Source organism: Cyanistes caeruleus, chromosome 5, assembly GCF_971803275.1.
Source record: "Cyanistes caeruleus chromosome 5, bCyaCae1.hap1.1, whole genome shotgun sequence".
Classification (NCBI taxonomy): domain Eukaryota; kingdom Metazoa; phylum Chordata; class Aves; order Passeriformes; family Paridae; genus Cyanistes; species Cyanistes caeruleus.
The window spans coordinates 76,219,877-76,241,041 of record NC_141705.1 but is presented as its reverse complement, the minus strand read 5'-3'; the positions used below and the strand labels follow the sequence as shown (position 1 = coordinate 76,241,041).

Sequence of the window (21,165 nt, the reverse complement as noted above, 5' to 3'; positions counted from 1 at the left end):
CGTGATGCAGTTGTGTGAATTATCCAGGCCAAGGAAAAATCTGGTTCAGAAGCTGTGTTGAAATGTTCCACAGGTTTTATTTGGGTTTTATAAGGAGAAATAGAGACCTGCAGCTGCAGTCAGCTAAGGCTCAGGGCTTGTGACATCAACTCCTTACTGCAGTGCAGTAAAACAGAGTTCATATGGAATTACCAAACAAATCAAAAAACAAATGGGATTTTTAGTTCATAGAGAACTTGCTTCTCACAATTGCACAGTGTTTTGGTATTTGGGTTGAACTGGAGTTTTGAAACCTTCACTTTTTTATAGGTTGATGCATTTTTCAGAAATTTTGAAAACTTAAATAACATGAAACATCAATTTCCTTTAATAACAGCCCTTAAGAGCTGAAATACTCTGAAATACCAAAATTTGCATTTAGAAGCTTTCCAGAGATTACCTTGGTTTTTGCGGTGAAAAGGGACTTACGCTTGATGGTTATAAAACTTTTTTGGTGTTATCTAGCATCCTCTTAGCTTTAAATAATAATCAATGAGTTTGAAACCAGAATGTTGTGCATTCCCATTTCTGGGAGCAACCTGGCTTGAATGGCTGGTATGTAGCAGGCTGGACTGAAAAAAGGGTTGTCCAAAGTCTGTAGTTTTCCTCTTACTAAAAGGGAAAAGAGCAGAAAAGAATATGGAGGCATAAGGAGTAACTATGAAACCTGGGACTTTTGAGGAACATTTTTAGATCCCCTTCTTCTGTCCATTAAAGCAGTTCAGTTCTTGAATTGTTTTGTAATAAATTTAGTTGTTTTTTTTTTTTTAATTATACATCAGATTATTATTTATTTGTGCTTAAGGTACTGAAAATGCCTTTCCAATATCTGTGAGAACAGAGCTATTCCAGACAGTGCAACTTGCCCAGTGCATTAACAATACTTGGTTGTCAAACATTTGCCCTATTACCAATTATTTCTGTGCAAATCATTAGAATTTCTGGACTACCATGGGAGGATAATTGCTAAGAACTTTTGAAAAAAAATGTTGATTTGTAGTTTCAAACTGGGAAATAGGTTGGAATAATCTTGAATCTCTAAAATTGTTTACTTATATTCAACTAGATAGTGTCCTAGAGGCCATTTGAAATGTTTTGGCCTGTTTTATATGCTAACTGCAAAATATTGATAGAGAAGTATTCCAGTCTTATTTGATTGTGTGTAATCTTGAAGGGGGAACAAGACAAGTAGAACATCCTCTATGAAAAATGAAAGTCAGGACTTGGAGAGCAGCTGTAAAAATATTCCTAAGGAAGCACATTTTGGGGAGAAAATGGACTGTTCTAATATAACACAAAGAAAATAGGATATCCAGCACTACTGTTCAAACAGAATTGCGCAGAATTAGAAACTCAGTACAGCTGTGGAGTAGTGTAACACCTAAACAAGTTCTGGAGAATAAAAAGCATACCAATAAATCACTTGTCATTGTAAATAATAGAATACTGCATCAATTTCTTTCAGCTAAAGTGCAGGTTCTACAAAAACTGCTTTCTCAAACAGTGTGATCTTACTGGAATATTCAGCATTGACTTCCATAGTTGCTGAGGGACAGAATTCCAGGGAGTAAGGGATCTTCAGTCCACTCTCCTGTGTGACTCTTTTTCTCAGCTGCCTGTTCCTGCTGTCTGTCTGTGGCTTTTGCTGGGTGAGGTAAGTTGTGAGAAGTGGGTAATGGCACTTAAATTTTAGCTTTTGCTGTAGTGGCCTTTCTAACTCATCCTGGGTAGGGTGGGCATGAGTAAGGGGTGGCAAATGGGAAGAACCTGTTACTGATAAAGGTCTTGAGGCAAAAATAGAGCAAGGAAATTATTACAATTATTTCAGGCACAGCAGTTATGAATTGGCCAATTTATTGCTTACAATGTGCTTTTCAGATTTAAATATTTTTCCTTTTCCTGTAGTTATAATTTCTGAAAAAGATGCCGTATTATTTAGCAGCAATAATGATAAGAACACTTGAAAGACAATGAATTTTAAACTAATGGGAAAAGAATTACTTTCCTTGAAAAAAATAAAATGTTGACTATAAATATTATTCAAAGTGTTCTACTGCAAGTATTATTCAAAGTGTTCTGAATAAAGGAAGTGTGGTGAATGAATAACCTGTCTTGCTTTGAATAGTAAGCTGTAAAAATCACAAATATTTACATTTCAATAGAAGCACTAGGGTACCTCAATGTCTTTACAACTAATTGTCTGTAACTGGAAATGCTGTTTTAAAGTAGCCTTTATAACTATTATTTTTTCTGCTGTGAAATTGCACAGAAGGTGGGGAACGTTACAGATTAAAAGTAAATTGCAGGAGACAGTTGAGACTAGATATTGCCACCATTGTATTTATTGAGTGGTGTTTTATGCTAAATTGGTTTAAATAGGACTGTCTTGGGACCCTCATCTCAAAGAGATTTAGCCTGAAATAGGAGTCGCACTATGCCCACAGTGGCCACTAATTTAATTTTTTCCTTTGTGGCTTATCTTGATCTGGATTTTTTTCCCATGTTCTTTGACATCATGAAATTTATGCCTGTGTTCAGAGAATTCAGAGACTCTGACCACCTTTTGCTGCAGTGGTATGAAATTATAATTTATACCCCCTTGCGATTTTTGAAGTTGCTGTACTCTTACGAACATTATTTATAAAGCAAGGCTAAGGAAGGATTAAGTCCTTTTAGCACAAAGCAATACTGTTTCCACTCAACCTCATGTGATGAGGACAACATTTAAATGTGTCAGAAACTGGGATTAATTCTCCACACAGGAGACTGGAACTCTTTCTCTTATCTACATTAGCAGCGTAATTAGCAGTCCCCTCACAACAACAGTGTAAACCATAAAAAGAAAAGGTTTGCATTTTGTGTTTCACCAGATGAGACAACTTACCTGAAAAAAGAGGACATTGATGATACTACACGGTAATGGAGTGTATAAACTCTGTTAGGGCCATGTATTCCAGAAAGCCTGTTACCCTTTAATCAGGAGGGCAGAAGCATCTTGATGTCCTTAGAGAATGTAATTGCCTTTTGCTCTTCCAGCCATGGACACTCATCTCGTGGTGTGCCCGTTTTGAGCAGTTCAGTGCATCTGTGCTGTGAGGTCTCTGACAATATCATCTCCTTCCTAGAGGTGCCAGTGAAAGCACAAGGAATCAATGAAGGTAACAAATAAACAGCGTGTGGCTGATGCATGACCTGCCAGTCAGAGTGTGCAGGTCATATTGATGGTTTCTGGTGGAGGATATTGACAGCAGGAGTACCTGCCTGTGATGAACGTCTAATTGGGATTATGTTTACATGGGAAGCTTATAGCAAGTTTACAGGAGTGAGAAAAGAGTGATCTAGCTTGCTGCTGTTAAATAAAAAAAAAGATAAAAACTCAACAGGCTAGATGAGCCTTTTATTTCTGTTATATACAGGAAAAAGAAGTTGGTGTGAATAACAGAAAATTGTATTTTCTTGGGAAGTCTCATTTTACTTACTACTTTTGTTTCAAATTCTACCTTTTCTTGATTTACAGGGTTTTTTTTCAGTGTAAATTCTAACATTTACAGAGCATGAAAAAGGCAAAAAAAAAAATAATAAAAAAATAAAAGCCAGAGGAAAATGATCCCAAAAATCCTTGTTACCACATGGTTTGAATTTCTTTTAGCAGACACACCCTTTTCCCAATGTGCCATGTTGATGGCACATATCACAGCTGATATGCTGTGACTTAGCATAGGTTTTCCTTTTGAGTAAAATAGATAAATGTTAAATTTTAGTATCTTCAAAGTGTCAGTCTTTTTAAAGGGATTTTTCAGGAAATGATTATGTCAGTCCTAGGTCCCTGAGCAGTATTTCAATATAGGCTACTGTGGATTGATTTTCCAGGCAGCTGAGTCCTTACTCTGAGTGCAATTTTTTTATTTTGTTATAATTTCTGTAGTCTTTCTGAAATATTCTGAAATATTGACATAGAATGGACTGTTTTCTGCATTGAGGGTCAAATTTCATCAGGTTATATACAAATATTCCACTGAATTTTTATCTTCCTCTCACCCTGCTCTCCTCAACCATAAAGGAATATTACATTTACTGTGTACAAATTAATAGCTACTTCAAATTCTGGTCACATTGGAAAGCTAGTGAATTCTATCTAAAATAGAGGAAAAGTAATTGAGCCTTTTGACTTCCAAAAGGTAAGTGTAGTTCAGCATTGTTGTAAACCCAGTGAGAAACTTTTCCATGCATTTTTATTGCTCTGATAAATTTGTAATGATTGATTGGTACAGGAAATCGATGGAAGTCATATTAAATACTTTTTCTGGCAGGATTATTGCAAAGCAATTTTAGAAGAACCCAGTGAACACACGCCTCACCTTAAGCAACAGAAGTCTTTATTTAATAAATGTAAGAATATAATAAAAATGGAGACAGCTTACCCTAAATACATCATTTTTAATGATGCTTGGCAAAGCGCTTGAGCTTTGAGCATGGGAAGATGTTTGTGTTTGCATTGCAGCTTGCCATCTCCAGATGCTTTGGCAAGAGCCAGGCAAAACGTGGTTTGTGCTAGTAAGGTAAATTCTGCACAAGTCTAATGAATTACAGACCCTGCTTAAAATGTCACTAAACTTGTTATTGTTACTTGTATAGTGTAAAGTACCTGCGCTGATCTTCTCTGAAGATAAAGAATGTGGCACTGCATAATCCAGTGAGTGGCACAGCCCATTTCTGCCAAGGTGTGTGGTATGTTCATTTTCCCCTGGCTACCTTTAATCAGGCATGGAAAAACCTGGAATATAGATGTTAGACAGTGGAATTCATCCTGTACTTTTGAGATAGAAAGGTTCTTAATAATAATGAAAGCCCTAATAGGGTATGACCTAGCTTTCACTGAATCTTATTTTTAAATAAAAATTAATTAATCACTTTGGTGAGCTTTCCTTCAGGACTGTAAATGATTACTTCAAAATCCCATGTTTTTTGATGACACCAAAATATAAAGTAGATACTGTTTCTGGAACCAGCCTGTACTGTTAGCCTTAGCAAGTTCTGAATCCTTTTACTTTGCTTATATTAAGCGGATATTACTAATTTTATAGTGTCTTAAAAGAATTTCTCCTAGTCTAATGTTAGTCTTAATTTTAGGATGAATTTTCCATAGTCCATGGTGTACGGCTCTGCACTGTGACACCTCATTATGGCTTTTCAAAGAATGAATTTCTTAAGGATGCCTGATACTCCATCCACTTGAACCTGATCCTCTCATTAATAAAAGAGGAGAAAGATAGGGATGCTACCTTCTCATTGTAGAGAATTTTGAACCTTTTTAAAATTGCAATTATTGCCTGCTACTGAGGGTGTAGGAGTGTGCCTTGAATCACTTAACACAGCTTTAAAAAAGAAAAAGAATCCTAACTTTATAAAATACTTCCAGCTAAAAACTATCTTTTTAATTTTTCTTGTCCTGGAATTAGGGGCAATAATAATCACAAAAGACTCTGGAATGAGGGTCTGCCATAAATTTATTTTTTATAGGGTTTCCTCTGTAATTTAGCATGATGCTAAACAGGCTATTATTTTAAAGCACCATGTTACTTTTTGAAGGAAGGAGCATCTGTAAGCTATTCTGACACCTGTGATTGTGAATGGTGTCTGCAAAGAGAGTTTTGGGGGGTTTCCTTTTAAATTGAAACCAAACCCATGCTTACAGTTTGAAATATTACACCTCAGAGCAAAATAAGTTTTGGTTGGTGACAGGGTTTTTAAACATCTAGACTGAAATCCAGTGAATCCTGGAGGTGGCAGCAAAGTACATGCAAGGGAAGTAAGAAGCATAAATGCATTTAATGCATAAACAAGTGAGAGATTAATGTTGCTCTGCAGTGCTGCTGATGACTTTGACTAACTGCATCAGCCTCTTCCAGCTTCAAATGACAGTGCAGGTAAATAGAGGTTTGAAATAGAGGGTTGATGTATTTATCTATTATTTTTTAAATTATTTTGGGTTTACTCCAAGTTCACTGAATTTCCAATTCAGCATATCCATTTTTAGCAGAAGATATGGAAGTTTGCATATATTTCCCTTTCTTTTCCGGTATCATTACAAGCAACTAAGACAAAAAAGCCCTTTTGATTAAAATTTTTCAGTTTTGTGTGCCAATCTGGCACAGTTCAAAACCTATATTCATTAGTCTGCCTGCATTTTTTTTTTTTTAAAGAGCTTTCCTTAATCTGGAAATATAGGTATTTCAATCCCTCTTGGTTTTTTATGCCTTCAGCATTCATAATGGTGTGATTAACTGGCAAGGTGATTCATACTCTAATAATGGATTGCAAAGGACATCATATTAGACGTCCTATGAGGCCTCTTTACTCCAAAGCATACACACAATAACGCCCCAGAGACATGAGTTATGGCTGCTGCAGCTGGAATAACAAGAACTGTGAGTGCTGGGCAGAAACATTATTAAAATGAAAGGCAGAAAACCCATGGCTGCCAAATTGCAGCTGTTGGTTTCAATGTTAAACTTGTTTGTCAAAATACTGTTTTGTGGAATTGGTAAAAGCTGCGGCCAGAATTTTCTACAGGGTGGCAGCCCAAAGCAGGAAAATTCATTTTAGATCTGTCTAAATGTTTAGGTTGTTGTTTTTTTTTTTTGTTTGTTTTGTAAAGAATATAGTGTAACTTTTTGCAAGTGCACAGCTGCTTTTTAATTTTATTTTTTTAATGTTTTTATTTTTGGTTTAAAAAAGAGACCTGGCAGCATGGAGCCATGGCAGCATGGACAACATAGGCAGAGATGGAGCAACTTCTCAGTTCCCACTTCACCTGTGTGTCTAAATTCCAGCTTGTGTGAAAGGCTTCAGGGGATCAGAAGATGTCATGTTGAGGAGAAATTTGCTGTTTGGTCTCTGTGAAACAATAAGCACACTAAAACACTTTGAGTGCTTACTGGAAGAGGGAAAGAGGGGTGCATCTGCCTAACATGAAAAAACAAGCTTTGAGGTTTCAGTGATGAGAGTGCTGGAATAATAACTTCATGGAAGCAGTGAGAGTGGAGCCAGCACAGGTGTGTGTGACAGGGAAAGGGGGTGTGCCCTACAACTGTGACATCTGTGCTGGAGCTGCCCTGAAAATCTGCAAGGAAGCCTGAAAGCAGAGCCTATTCCCTGCAATGGAGGGGTTCAGTGTCCTTTTCCAATGTCCATCTATACACATCCAAAGGTATTCCTAACACTTGTTTGAAGAGGAAGGAAGCAGGAAGCCTGGCAGCTTTCTGGGGTTACTAGGAATGTGTAATGGAAAGGCTGAGCAGTTGTGGAAGATTTTGCCAGGCAGCATTTCTTTCCTACTGAGATAAAGAACGTGCAGCAAAGCTGAATTGTGTCTCTACTCTCTTGTCTTCCTGCCCAGTGTGTGTGGCAGCAGCAGTGACAGTGTGGTTCTAAACTGTCCCTTTTGTGGCAGGGGTGACTGAAGCAGCATCTCTCTGCCACTCTTTCCCCATATACAGCTTTTTGCACTACTTCCTATTTTATCTACCCACTGTTTCATCCAGTTTCATCCAGAAATGGCTTTTTGGTGAAATAAAGGAATCAAAAACATTATTAATGCTATTTTTACATATGTAATGGTGTGATAGAATAACTACTGTGATATAACATGTAAAAATGTTGTAGGCAGTGTGCACGAGCAGCAAAAAAATCCCTGTATTTTAAAAATACCAAGGTAAATCCATTAGAAAAGTACTTCAGTTTGAAGTTTGAATTTTTATTGTTTAGGTGATGTCACAGGTGGGATGTTTATTAAAGAAGCCCTGCTGCTGAGTCATGAGGTGCTGAGAAGTCCTCCTTGCTTGAGGGGTTTAAGGTTGCCTGAGATTTAAGTTTTCAGCTTTGTCCCTCAAGTTTTAGTGACAGCAAGTATATATATATATATATTTAAGATATAAAAGATGAATTCCTTATTATGGCAAGTGAACAGGCAGAAGATCTTAATCATACTTACTACACAATATAAAAGCTAAAGCCACTATAACATAAAATGGCAGAGGGCACTTTATTAAAGCAATAACCTTAAAGCAAGAATATATTAAAGTCAGCAAAAGAATCACTTGAGTAGAGGTTTTGATGTATCTCACCCCACTCTGTTTCATGGAATACATCTTGATTATGCTATTTTCTTCATAATAAACTGTTCATCTGTGTTTAAAAGAACTAAACCAACACTACCATTTTTCCCGAAATATGTATTTCAAATAAACTGTTCATCTCAGGGAGACCTGTCCTGAAGTCCTGAGAAGTGTTATTGGTAATAACACTTGTAATTGTAATTGGTATTATATACCATTTAGTTTAGCTTGTGTGATGTTTAAGATCACCTAGAGCTTTTATAATAGGTGGTTCAAATCACTTTTGCTAAATCCACTTGGAAGTAAGATTCAAATTAATCCCAGGCAATGTTGTACTGAGGATTAAAAGATATTTCCTGTCCAGCCTTGAAAAGAGGGAAGAAGAAAATTAGCAAATTTTTCTCAGATATAAAGTCGTGCTATTTAACATTATTAATGGACAGAACTGCGAAATGTGTTCAACAAACTAGAAATTTTTGTGCAGGATTTCTTTGTTACTAGAGGCTATACTTGTATTCAGGGCTTTTTTTCCCTTTTGTTTAAAGGTGACCTTAATGGTAGATTTCAGCTTCAAATACTTTAAAATCCACTGAGTTAACTCACGCCTCCTAATATTTGAGGTAGCTTTTGTGTCTGGCTTTCGTGTTTTCTCCCTTCTGAAACTTTTTCTGTGTCAGAATTACCTTAACAATTTCCATGCTGGAATTTGATATGCAGCCCATGAAGTAGCTCTGTTTCACGTACATCTGCATACTGTGACGATCCTGTGACACTGTTCCTTGCTGATGTATCTCATCATTATTTTGAAATCCACCAGATTCAGTTCCTCTCTTAATTTCTCGGCAATGAAAGTTGCTTCACTGCAGTTGTATTGCTCATTCTGTTGGTGTGTCATGCTACTAAAGAGGGTCGAGGAATACTGAGAAGATGATATGTTCCAGAGCAAATGAGATGCTTAATTCAGATGGCTGCAACAAATCTCTTTCATTGTGCCAATCACTGGTATTTGTACCATCTTTCTAAGCAACGTGGCATGTGGCAAAAATATGTCTCAGGGATCTTTTGGAACATATTACCTACCCAGCCTGCCTTCAAGGAAATTAAATTCACACAAAAAATTTCATCCTCCAGTTTCCAAGACAGTGACTATCAATCAAAGTCACTGCCTCTTGGTTATCTATGCACTCTCCAAAAATAGAGATGTTTTTAATTACTATTAAATGCTTGCCAAGCATGGACATAGGGGAAAAATTGGTCAGTCAAGGTGCATTTCTGGTGGACACTGAACTGTAATCAGAGGACACTTGAGAAAAGTAAATGAAATAAAATAGAATTAGTTAGAAAAGCAGAGGTAGGAAAGAGTATTTGAGAGGGGAGCAGAGACTACTCTATGGTCCTGTGTCCAAGTTCCTTTCCATCTTGTGGTCTAATATTCCTGCCTGTAATTACACTGTTGGTGTGTTGGGAGGGAGACCTGCTAAAAATGTTTTTAGATTACTTTATTTTGGAGCCTTATGGATAACAATGAACACAGTTGTCAAACTCTGCTTTTCATTAGTGTTCTTTGCCCTTTTGTCTTTCCAGCTTGAAGTGCCTTGGGTTGCCTAAGTAGGACCAGATTGAGGCAAAAGCTGGGTTTAAACCAAAATATAATTTTTGTGTGTTGCGGTTTTGTTTTGCTTTGTTTTGTGCCTTTCTCCCCCCACCCCAGCACCTTTTAATATTTAATAAGAAATTACAGGGGTATTTGGAAATGAGGAAATCAGGTCAAGTTTGTATTTAAGGTTCTTATGTCTAGAATATCTTCGCTCCAACTTTTACCGCTTGAATTGGGTCCTGCAACATGTCCCTACTCTGTAGCAGAGTTGAGTTTTATTATCCTGTTTGAGAGAAGTTGATTTCCATCATCTGCCCCCTTTGCTGCCATGAGGAAAACCTGTGGGATAGATAGATAGATGGGGACTCTGGAGATGTGTGATATTTCAGCCACAATTGTGTTTCACGTGCAGGTTTTAGGATTTTTTACTTGTTTTCTGTGTAACTTCTCTGTGTCTAAACATTTAACTTAAATTAGGTGGTTAGATGCTCAAAAGAATTGGATAAACAAATACTAAATGCAGTTATAGGAAAACAGCAGAAATGGACAGCAAGATGTATTTTGAACACAAAAATACATCCTTTCCCCATTCATAGAGTGCTGCTGAGGTAGCTATGGAATGCTGCAATAAGTTATACTTCTTGTTGAGAAAGAGATATTAAATGTAATTGAAAAATAACTGAGGCATTTGAGACTTTGCTCTTTTGCAGTTTGGAGCAAAATCAGATTTTGAGTTGTAAAAGAAGTCCATAAGCATAATTCACTGATCTGAGAGGGTGATAAAAGACCTTTTGCTTTCTTTTTTCTAGGATAAATTACACTCAGATGTACAGGAATGTCCTTTTCTAGTTTGAGAGTAAATGGATTTGTATAATAAACATTTCTGTAACATTCAGCTACTTTAGCCCAGACAGCTCAATTAGGGCTGTGCAGTAAAATACAGCTTCTGTGCACTTTGTGAACACTTAATGTGACTGAAAGCCTGTTAGCAAAGAAATCTCATACAAAATAGGTCCTGTCAAGTGTTTAAGGAAATTGAATTGCCATATATTTAACTCATAGATCTGAAAAGCAAGAGATTTCTGGATGCTTAATAATTTAATTATTTTGTCATATTTGACTTCTCCCATTAGAACCTCCTTTATTCATTATTTTTAATATATTAAAAGCGGTGCAAAATGGGATAGAAGTTACTCACACAAGCTGACAAAGGTAGGAAAATATAAAATTAGGCTTGGCAAATTTTTTTCCTTTCACAGTCATCCATAAAACCCAGTCTCTCAGGTAAGTGATGGGCTAATGCTTTTCAGCCAAGGGTTTCAGCCAAGTTTTTGAAAAAGAACACATTTCCCTTCATAAAAGAGTGTTTTGATTGTAGAGAAAAAAAATACTCTGTTACATTTGTGTAGCATTTTATCTTTAGCAGACTGTAAATATATGTAGCATAGTTATACTTAATCATAACATATTCTTAATTTTTCCCTAAAGCACTCTAGCTGTTGATGTACAGTTGGGCCAGGAATTACTGCTCTGCTGTAGCCACCATTCCACAAATGCAGGTTGAGGTTTGCTTTTATCGATGTATTACATGGTTTGCTCTGGACAGAGACTCTCTGAGATGACTTCCTCATCTTTACTTTCCTGACAAAAAGCATCTATTTTCTTTATTCACTGGTGAACAAATAGGTGGCTGCAGTTGTGTAGTGTGACATTTGTTGTGGAATGGGATGGAGTGCCCTCTGGAGATGGAGATTTCTCCATACTGGCTCCAAGGACAGCCTAGAAGTCTTGCTTAGCCTCGTGGTCTAACTTCTGTTGGTCAATGTGAGAAAAATCTGCCCTCTCCTTTCACTTTTCACCCTGAAAACTCAAGGTTTGATGTGGAAAAATACAGATAATGCTGAAGAGATGCTTTCAGCCACAACCAAGGATTTGGCCCCTCATTTATAGAGTATTTCAGAATAAGAGTCAGATTGAACCTTTAAAAGAAAATAAACTACATCATACTACCAATCCTAGGAAGAGTGCATAGCCTAGTTTAATTATTTCCCTGGTGGAGATGAAGATGAGATTCATAATTTGGTACCAGTTGCGTACCTGACAGGTGGGGGGCAGAAAATGAGGTGAATTTTTGTGTCACCTGGTTGAATTAAATAGACACTTAATTCTGAAGAAAGGTTTGGGCAGGCAGGCCATTGTTACTATTTCAGATGAGATTTCTTCCCAATATTTTGAACGATAAAAATGGAATATTTTGCTGTGTCCTTATCGCTGCGTATGGTGATGGTTTGCCATCAAGAGACCACATAGTTAAAGAGATAAGGTACCTGTCATCTATCTTCCATGGATTTTACACCAGTGAAAGTAAGAAACAAGAGGACTCATTTTTGCTAGGAATCAAAGAGCCGTCTGCAGGCAGCCCATGTTACTCTTACGATTGCCATTGTAGCACAAACTGTGTCTAACATGAGATGGATGCTCAGCGAGTGCTGATGATAGTTCATGCTGGTACAGTTTGAGGGCACCAGATCTGTCTTGTCAAAGTGAGAAATTGCTGTTGGCTCTAGGGCAGAAGGCAGATAGGAAAATCAAAGTTTGAGACGCTGTTTCAAACCAGTAGCACTTCCAAATGTGTTTGCTATTTACATTTTCTATTTCACAAACAATGGGAAAACAGAGAATATTTTGGCAAATGTAGTTTTTTAGAAGGAAGGTCAAGTGATTATGAATGCACTTATAATTTTTCTCTTTTACTGCACAGCAGGGAAACCATCAGCAATTCTGAGTGCAAGTAAATATTGAAATGCTGCAATTTGCTTTTGAAGACCCAGTCAAATATTTACTGTTGTATATAGTGCCCAGTTTTCCATTACTTGCCTTATTTATTGACTGCTTCAATTATACATCGAGGAAGGTGGTTTTGTGTTACAGTAAGCAGTTTAAACCTTGTCCTGTTGGAAATAGTAGTTGAAGTTTTAAAGAAAGGGATTTTAAAACAGGATCAAATAAGCTAACCTGATGTCTGGTGGTGCTGCTCTGAGCCACTAGTGCTGCTCTTTTGCTGGTGAAGCTTGGTTGATTTACAATAATCCTTGTTTCCTTACAAGGCTGTGGACACACCACCACTTTTTCTCCTTAATGAGTCCACTTTGCTATGAACACCAAGTGGCATTAATGATTGTAATGATTTTATTACAATTAATGACAATTGATCTTGTTCAGCATGTTCCTGAATAAACACTTGGGCAAAGTCGTTCCTCCTTTTACATGCAAGTGCTACGGGCAAAGGTTTTAAGGGAAACCTAGGGGGCCTTTTTACTGCTGGGCCTTTGTCTCCAGATGCAGGTATTTAAATGAAGTTAGGAACAATTGTATAATATAATAATTGTATAATTGTTATGATGAGCTCTGCAAAGGGAATGGGAGCTCAAAATGAAGTTAGGATAAACAGTTGGTGGCTGCTGTACTGTTCATAGCTCTTTGACATGCAAATGGGTCCCAATTAGCTGGGCAAGGTTCTTCTATTTGATCCCCTGGTATGTTTGATGCTGAGAAAGAAATGTGTGTACCCATGTTATTTTTATCTAGTGGAGCAGTATTTGATAGTCAGGAAGAGCTTGGGCCTTCCTGCTACTCGAGTTTCAGCGCTACGCTGATACGCCCAACATGAGAATGTTGTTTTGTCAGCATCTCTCTGTAGTCACTCAGGGGAGGTGAGCACACTCCAGAAGTCATCCATTCCTTGGAAGAGCTGAATTGCTTCCTGCCACTGATCCCTAAGGATTATGGAGGGAGCTTATGGTTACTGCACACCCACCTTTGCTACCTTGGTTGTGTGTGATTAATCTCGACACTGTAAGATTTGCACAGAATGATAGTCTTCTCTCTAAATGTAACATGAAAATCCCTGGAAATGCATAGTGTTTCCCAGAGCTTGATGAGGATGCTAGCAGAATTTGCAAAGTAGCTTTAATTTGAGACTTAATTTTGCGGTTAATCTAGTAAAGGCTCCCTACCATTCTAGTAAAAAATATTCTATTCTCTATACCCTGAAGCATTTCCAGGAAGCCATTATGGATCTTGCAGTTGAGACAGTGAACATTCCTTGAAGAAGCTATTGAAGGAATTTGCTTCCTAGAGTCTCAGAATGTAAAAAAGGCTTCTTTCATTTATACATTTATGAATATAAACTGATGTACAGGTCACTGAAAAGGAAAGAACCCCCTAATTTTTCTGATAGGACTCAGCTTGTAGAGAGCTGCTACCAGAATCAGAGCAATGAAGAAATAAAATTTCACAATTGAAGCAGATAATAATATGGAAATAGAAGATAGGGAATTTCTTGTGGAGGAAAGTAAAGTTACACAGACACAGATTTGGTCCATTATTAGAGGAATGAGAGGAATATTCAGTGCAGACATTCCTTTTCTGAGCTTACAGTGTATTTTTTCAGATATTCTAAGTGTTTAACAAAGTTTACACTGCAATAACTCTTTAACCCCAAGCACCAACGTTGTGCCTTCCTAACAACATTCCCTGTTGACCCTGCAGATTTCTTGGCAGGAAGCTAATGGAGAACTAAAGCTGCTTTTGGAATAGCACTGACTGCCCTCACTTGCCCTCCTTTCCTGGAAAAGCGTGCCAGTGGGGGCTGAGGGATGAGGGAGAGCAGGGGGAGACTGACATGCTTCTGTGCCAACTCCTTTGTGCCACTAGGGCCGAGTTCCTGTTCAAAATTCAAGCCCTGCTAAGGTGGCTGCTGGAGCATAAACCCTTCTGTAGCTTTCACAGAGCCTAATCACAATGATTTTGCATATAAGTGATTTCTCTGATGTTTTTCAAAAGGCAGTGTTCAAGTAAACATACTCATTCCGTGGAAACAAGTAGAACAGCCAGGGAGAGAGTTTTCTGTAAATATGTATGAAGATGGTGCCGCTTGATAATAATACCAGATAACTGATAATTTTGCACATAATCATCGCTGTCACCGAGCTAAACAAAGCCCTTCAGAAATTAGATGAGCAACTGCTTCATCATATCAGGAAATACTGCTGAAATATGAGTGGTAAAGGAGGCTGTGATTTTAAAGAGAGCGTTCTATTAGGCCGCATATGTAGCTGCATTCAAAACCTAACCATCCAGATGGAGCTGTGTCACTCACAATTGTGAGTCTGTTAAAAAACTTGATTTTTGAAAGCAAACTCCTCTGTTTAAATTAACAATCTTTCCTTAAATATAATTGGTGAGAAGGAGTGCTTCAGATCGCTTAGAGGATGACTGGCAAGGGTCTCAACAAAAAAAGGGATTTAATATTAAGTGACAGCATGAAAAAGCTCATTGGCAATGCTCAGTCTGCTAATTACTAGAGGGTTAAGGCACACTGAGGGAGAAAGTAAGAAATAAAATCCAGTCAGTCAATCCAAGCAGAAATAAACAGAAAACTATCTCTGTGTATGTATGTGTTTTTAGGTACATGTGACAAAGAAGGAGAAAGGGCAAGGAAAAAAAGGGAATATGGCCTGACAGCAGGCTTAACAGCACTCAACAGTACTTAAGTTTTAATTTAATAAAGGAACAACACTTAACAGCATTTAGCTCAGCTTATAACTTAAACTTACTTACAGGCCCAGCTTACTTAGATACCTAAATAACTTAAACATCTGAGAGAGCAGCATTTCCCCCATGTTTGCTGTGGCAAATGCACACGTGTGTGCACAGAGACACAAAGAGTCACCGCGGTGCCTGTGATGCACCACCACAGTAATATATGTGTTTTACAAACCTTTGGATTTCATAGTGGTTTAGAGTCCTTGAAGTGTCTTTAGGAAGTTATCTTAATGGAAAATAAATCTTCTACGTTTCAGACATAAAAATATCTCATGTGCCAGTCACCTCCAGGATGTTTTTGCGTTTTCCTTTAGGAGGGTTTTAGACATGGGTAAGTGCGTGTGTTTCCAAGGCTTTAGCCTCTCAGAACACAGATAGGAAAGAACCTCAAAGCAGATCTGTCTAAAGCATGTTCCTCCCCTCCTAAGTGAGAGCTGGATTCAAGGTAATATTTTTCTGACTGTTGCTGTTATAATTATGCAGGTTATTTATGGCAATACATAACTTACAATTCTTACGTTGTATGAAACATGAACTTCATTTTTTTTTGGTTGCTGAGGAACACTTAAATTCATATGGAAGCAAAGATTATTTTTTTTTTCTTCAAAAAGCATTTATTTCTTTGCTGAACTGGATGAGCCAGTTCTCTTGACATCACTCAAGCTGACTTGAAATAGAATATTGAAAAGAAAACCTCCAGGATTCCACATGCCAGGATTAAAGGCAAAACAAATAATGCATGGTGCAATCAATATTAGAAGGAAGTGTTTCCCTTGAGACTAGGCCAACAGCAGAGAGATAGAGTTCAATGTGCAGAAATGTAAGCTTATTAAAAGTAACAGAAACTAAATAATCTTGGGAATACCTGCTAAGTGGAACAATCATCCAGCACACTGATCAAGAAAGCGGCTTAGGGATTATTGTGGAAAAAAAAAATGTTGAAAACATGATCTTATCGAACTCAGTTTCAGTAAAATGGGGAAATTGTATATTAGGTTGTATTAGTAAAATGAGAAGGCAGAAGATCAAGGAAGGTTACTGTGACCACTTAATCTAAGTTACCAATGTTGCTGAACACTTTTATTATAAAACCTCCTTGTGGCAGTTAAATATATTTGATAAGGTGGCCGAGCAGGCTGTTGAAACCTCCTTTGGTTAGTCTGTCAGTCTGATTTGTTTTGTCATCCAAAATGGAAATTTGTTCTTCCAGTGATTTTGTGCTTCAGGAAAGTACATTGGGCTTGTTGCTGTTTTCCAGCCATAGCTGTATGAATAAGGATTTCAGTGATGTTGTTGATTTTGATTTTTATTAATTAAATTATTCTGCATTTTAATCTGGATGTCTAATTAGGTGTACCCTGAAAATGTAATTTCAGTGTTTTACCATGAATGGGTTAATTGATCCTACCTGGTCACTTGTGCTTAGTTCCACTTCTGGAAAATCCCTGCAGGATAATAGCTGCAGAGGAGATGAATGTTCCAAACTGCATTCTTCCTCTGTAAATGTGTAGTAGGTAAGAGATACAGAAAAACACCTAATTCTAATTCTCTGTTATGTAGTTACATTAGATATTTGAAAAATATATGTATGATACATTTCTTCACTTATTTCAGGCTGGCAGCTCTTACTGTAGTAGATGTCAAGCACCCCCTGTTTTGTCCTCATCTCTGTTACAACATCATTTGACATTCTGGGATATGGCTCTAGAAGCATTCAGAAATGAATAAGTGAATATATTATTATAATTTTGATACAGATAGCATCAGTCTTTTAAGGAAAGGGGAAGCAAGTTAAACAGAACAATTTACAAATTGGCAAGGAAAACAAATAAACAAAAAATAAAAAAGCTCCCTGAAGTTCCCAAATAAAGTGGCTGGGCTGACCTCCAGCAGAGGATGCTCAGCAAGAGCTTGCATTCCATCTTCATTTAATCGCTGTTGCTGGTGTCATTCTGCAGAGCAGAACTGGCTTTTGAACCAATTGCAAAACATCACAAATGGATTTCTGACTCAGGGAGGTTTGTGCAGATGTCGCCAGAGGATGTTCTGTGAAGGAAATTAATTACAGGTGTTTAATTTCCCATCTTCCCCTCTCATGAACAGCTTTGCATTATGGCCTTTGCATTATTGTCATATGGCAAACTCGGTTCTTTCCCGTGGCTTTGGAACAGCACCTGCTTCTGTATCAGTCATTAGGAAATGTGAAACTCAGCAGACAGGAGAGGAAAGGTATTTTAGCTTTGTAGCATATTTTTGCATCTTTGATGGAGATGCAGCAAGGCAAGATACGGCCAGAGTGAGAAATAAAAAAGTAAATTGGAGAAATAGACATTGAGGGAGCAGTGATTGCTGTAGTATTTATGCATGGAAGAAACTTTTTATCTGTAAATCTTATACCCAGGAAATTCTGAATTATGCAAGAGAAACTTCAACTGTGGGAGCATTGCTTTAGCCCAGATTGAATTCAGAGTTTTCTGAAATGATGTTACGGGCGATGCAGGCCAATATCAAATATGGTTAAAACTCACTCTGTTCCTTCCATCCTCAAAAAATAACATTTTTTCGAGGGGCTGATTCTGTTCCAGGCAAACAGTGGCAAACTAATGCAATCAGAATATTACTGTTGTTTTTTAACACCAGGAATTTTATTGTCCATTATAGACAAAGGAGGAAAAATGATAATGTTCCTTCCTTGAGGGATTGATTATTGATAGATATGCAGTAGTATACAAGTTACTGAAAGAGGATAAAATATTGAGGATTTATGTGCAGAGGCTGGTGGGCAGCTTGGCATGAAGAGACAGAAAGAAATATGTTTTCCCTAAGTGCTCAGAGGGATGACTGGGATCAGAGTCGCCCAGAGATTTCTTGCAATTTTTGACCTGACCATGGGGCTGAGGGCAGAGCTAAGGATGGGAAAGGATTTTACCAGTCCATCCTGTGCCTGATAATCCTAATACAGGGGTTGCCTTTTGCCATTTTGAAAGCCTGTGGGGTTTTTTGGTTTTTTTTTAGGTTTGTGGTTTTTTTTTTTTTTTTTTTAAATAAAATTTGTGCTCCTCTTTCAGAGCTCCTCATACTTCTAGTCTCAGGAAGAGAAACCCACACTTGCCCCAGCTCCCTGACCCTGTCTGCCTCTTGCCACTGTGCAGGGCATCCTGCTGCCTCCTTTCAATGGCAAAGTCCTCAATATTCCCTTCTGCAGAACTCGGAGCCCTGCAAGCACAGTGCCACAACAAGCAGCAGGTAAAAGCAGGCATGCTAAGGAATAATGTTTAAATTCCAAACAACAAGGGAGGAAATTCCTAAGGAAATTCCTAAGGGGGAATAGGGAATGGAAATGTAAGGAATAGGGAATGCATAAGGGGTGGTGCAGATACACATTTTATCCTGGGGTACTGCTTGGATGGAGATTAAGTATATACTTTTAATAGACACAGCCTCTGACTGCACTCTTATTTACTTGTAATGTTTTATTCAAAACCATGTTTTCAGGACTTGTCCTGTTGGATCCCAGTGACTGTGCTTGAGGTAAAGAAAAAAGCTTCTGTGTTTCCCATATTTCACAAGGGAAGTACTGTCTTTTTAGATATTGTTTGTAAGACTTGAAAAACTGCAAAGGCTGGGGGAGCATGGAAATAAAGAAGATGGGCTTTGCCCTTATAAAGTGTATCCAATGCCAATTTTTTTTTTTTTTATATTGAGTCTCATAGAAAAACTGGGATTCTTATACTCCATATACCTCCCACTGCTACTATAATCTGTTTTTTACTGGGCTACATGAGAATGGGGTCATGCCATACTGTGTTTAACAAACTAGGATGCTATTTCTAGAAAATTCTTCTTGACTCCCTCCTAGGATTCGTTTTATGTAGTGATAGATTGAATTGATACATCCCTATAAATACTGTCTCTTACTGAGACACAAAAAAACCCCAGGTAATACTCAAAATTTATTTTCCTTTATCTCTGAGTTCTACTGGTTATTCCTGAAACTTCACAGTTTTACTTCCAGTGTCCAGTCTGGATTCATTTAAGTTTGTATAATTTTTTTCTCCCCTGGATTGTTTCCATTCATACATCTTAACCAAAATTCCTAATGTCTGCAGTGCCTGGCAAGTATGCACTTCTTGCAGCAGAATTAGAAGTTATCCTTTAGCATAAAATATCCATTAGTCAAAGGCAATTGTATACAATGCTCTTTTGGTACCAAGTTATAGCAGGCCCTTGACACTTATTAGTTGCTAATGTGATTTAGAAGAGTAGTACCATCCATTTTCAAAATCATTCCTTATTTTTAAATTTTTTTTGCTATTGTAATTCAGTTTTTGAAAAATCCTTGAGTGTCTGATTGCATATGTTTTGAGCTCTTTTTGTGTATGGAGTTTTAGTTTCTGTAGCAGAGCATGGGATGAATAAAAAGGACAGTGACTTGTTATGTATTATTATATTATATGCAGAGGCTTAGAAACTATCCTCAGCATTATTTAAAACCATATAATGCTGTCATTGTAATGCTTGGGCCTATCAAAGAACTTAGTACAGGAGCAGATTTCCCCTGGGTTTTATTTGCAGAGGAAAATGGAGAGAGAGGAACTTCAGTAAGATTTGCATCTTAAAATTCTGATTCTTCTTCTAGGCCAACCTGAAAATGATGAGGTGACCAACCTTGCATTGGATTTTATTATGTCATTTGCTGTTGTCCTGTTTCTGTGATTTTTTTTTTGCTTGAGATAACACATATGCTGTTTACAACTCTTTGATGGAAGCCAAGGTATGTGCCCTTTTTTAGCTGAAAAAAAAAAATTGCAAGTAGAGCCTGAGACTGATTTCAATATAAATTATTCTTTTTTCTGCTTCTGATTGTATGTTCACGTATTGTGTTTCCTCTAGCATGTATTTTTTTATCCCTTGAAGACTCAGCTTGTAGTGGGAATTACCTTGGTTCAGGTCTGATTCTGTAGGATTTCTGCAAGACGTGATATGTTGGTAGTGCAGCCAATAACCCATGAACACCACAAATTATAATAATCACATTCTAGTCCATGAATTTTCTATTTTTCAGGAAACTGGAGCTTCTGACAGTAATTTGTAATCAGCTTTGTGAACAGTTGTAATTAGACATTTGGAAAATGCAGCATTTTGCTTTCCCTCATTGCTCAAAGGAACAGGTGACTGTAGAGAACTATGTTGTAATGGCTCTGAATTACATTGAAGAGTTATTTCCTGTTTAATTCTTCTTAATCTAATGTTATTACTTTTTATTATTTTTGTATGCTTACTTGGGTTCAGTTTGATGGATTTCATTGACTTGGTGTGTCTGATTGTTCTGGCTTCAAATCACAGTTAATTTATAAACCCCCAAATTTTCAGTGCTGTTGTGTAAACGTACATGCCATACAAGCCCATATCTGTTTCCATGCCATGCATGTGGAGCTGAAATGGATTTGGTATCTTTATCTTTTGGCCATGACTGCTTCACTTGCCTTTTAATCTCTCTCTCTCCAGGATTTACAGTGGCATATAAATCAGTTTCATGAAGCATTGTGAATAACTGTCATTAAAAAAAACCCAAAAAAACTCTTTTTTATGGTCCTCTTTTTCCCCCGTGTGGAGCTCCACTTCAGCCCTGACAGAGAGCTTCTTATTTTCCAGACAAACTCCATGGCTGGAGAGGTCTGTGCTGCAGTGCACTGAATACCTACATTAGGTTAGGGAATGTGTAATGGCTGAGTTTCAGCAGTGCTCAGTGGAGAAATCTCCCTGTAAACTTCTGTTCTGAAGTACAAAAGTATAGAATCCAGG

The 21,165-nt window shown here is 37.5% G+C and overlaps 1 protein-coding gene across 3 annotated transcripts in view; it reads left to right on the top strand.

Annotated features, from left to right (window-relative positions):
- C5H4orf33 (chromosome 5 C4orf33 homolog) overlaps window positions 1-20,296 on the top strand; it is a 39,090-nt gene extending 18,794 nt beyond the window's left edge. For 2 of the 3 annotated variants that reach the window (XR_015287278.1, XR_015287281.1), the window contains exons 7-10: window positions 1,505-1,693; window positions 3,076-3,197; window positions 4,675-4,760; window positions 6,778-7,641. The gene's annotated coding sequence lies outside the window, so the exon portion shown is untranslated. Of the gene's footprint in view, window positions 1-1,504; window positions 1,694-3,075; window positions 3,198-4,674; window positions 4,761-6,777; window positions 7,642-18,428; window positions 18,607-18,855; window positions 18,892-19,999 lie in introns of those variants that run through there. The other variant, XR_015287277.1, reaches the window with a different exon arrangement.
- The last annotated feature ends 869 nt before the right edge of the window (window positions 20,297-21,165 follow it).